The sequence below is a fragment of the Kryptolebias marmoratus genome, linkage group LG6, assembly GCF_001649575.2.
Source record: "Kryptolebias marmoratus isolate JLee-2015 linkage group LG6, ASM164957v2, whole genome shotgun sequence".
In the NCBI taxonomy this organism is placed as follows: domain Eukaryota; kingdom Metazoa; phylum Chordata; class Actinopteri; order Cyprinodontiformes; family Rivulidae; genus Kryptolebias; species Kryptolebias marmoratus.
In genome coordinates this window covers 25,891,402-25,893,291 of record NC_051435.1, presented here as the reverse complement: position 1 = coordinate 25,893,291, position 1,890 = coordinate 25,891,402, and positions in this window count along the sequence as shown.

The following is a 1,890-nucleotide window of genomic DNA, read 5'->3' as shown; positions in this document are numbered from 1 at the left end:
AAGAAATGTTTGCCAGAACGCATTGTAACTTATTTGAACGAACAGAAAGCATCTTCGTTAACTGATGCTGCACTCTTAGTGGATGAGTTTTTTTTAACTCACAAAAGTGTGTTTTCTGCCCAGATTTCATTTACTGAAAATTTTTCCGAACGAAAAATTAGGTCTCCAACATCATTGCGTCGTACGGAATCGGTTGCAGTGAAAGCAAACACACGTGATTGCTTCTACTGTCACGAACCGGGACACCTAATTGCAGTGTGTCCTGTTTTGAAGAAGAAAGAAGCTAGAAATGGCAATGATCCTGCAGGGGTGGGGTTAATTAAGTCTGTTTCTAAGCTAGATGTGTGTGATAACAGTGAACAAAAATCACAAGTTCATGTTGATTCACAATTTTCGCCATTTATTTCGCAGGGTTTTGTTTTTTTTTAACAGGTGAGGAGAAAGACAAGGTTCCAGTTACAGTTCTGAGGGATACTGGTGCCTATCATTCGTTTTTGTTATCATCAGTGTTGCCTCTGTCTAAACAGACATCCTGTGGGTCTGATATTCTTGTGTGGGGAATAAAAATGAGTGTTCTTAAGGCTCCGTTACACAACGTATATTTACATTCATCGCTAGTGTCGGGACAAGTAAAAGTAGCCGTGCGCTCGAGGTTACCAATCGCAGGAGTTTCTTTTATTTTAGGTAATGATTTGGCTGGAGGGGAAGTTTTTCCGCCACCCGAAGTTGTGGATGTCCCAGTCGTGTGCAATTTCACTGTGAATCCAGGTTCTTCTTCCCCCAGTGTGTTTCCTGCCTGTGCCGTGACGCGTGCGCAGAATAGGAAAATAGGAGATGTTGTTGACTTGTCTAAATCATTTATGGCTTCATTCGAGGAAGATTTAATCCAGGACAATTCTGTTAAAACTACAAAATCTGATGCTGTTGAAGTTATTCCGTCTAAAATAACTTTAAGCTTGAATATTAATAGGGAAATGTTGCTTCAGCCACAACAAAATGATCCGTCACTTACCTCATGTTTTTCTGTTGCAGAGCAAAATGCATCGGGAGTTCCAGTGACATATTTTCTTGACAACGGTGTGTTGATGAGATCATGGTCTCCAGACTCGGGTGACTTACAGCGAGTTAATCAGGTAGTAGTGCCGAAGGACTATAGATCCCAGGTACTCAGTCTCACACATGATGCCAGTTTAGCTGGTCATCTAGGAATCAGGAAAACGTACCACCGCGTGTTGCGTAATTTCTTCTGGCCTCGGTTAAAATCTGACGTCGTAAAATACTGCAGATCGTGTCACACATGTCAGCCAGTTGGAAAACCTAACAAGCCGATTTTACAAGCACCTCTGCATCCTATTCCTATGCTGGGTGAACCTTTTGAAAGAGTTTTGTTAGATTGTGTAGGTCCGTTGCCCAAAACTAAGTCAGGTCACCAGTATTTATTAACTATAATGTGTGCTGCTACACGTTTCCCGGAAGCGTTTCCGCTTCGCACAATAAAAGCTCGAAATGTAGTGAAAGCTCTCACACAATATTTTTCAACTTTTGGATTGCCAAAAGTTATTCAAACTGACCAAGGGACCAATTTCATGTCCAAAGTTTTTGCTCAGGTTTTAAACGAGTTAAAAATCAAACACCAAACATCTAGTCCATATCACCCAGAGTCTCAGGGTGTGCTGGAACGTTTCCATCAAACTCTAAAAACCATGATGCGAAAATATTGTTTTGAGTCCGGTAAATGTTGGGATGAGGGTCTGCCACTGTTATTATTCGCGATCAGAGAAACGACACAAGAATCTCTTGGATTTAGTCCAGCAGATTTAGTATTCGGACATACTGTACGTGGACCATTACAACTTGTTAAAGAGAAATGGTTATCGGAATCCCTGCAAA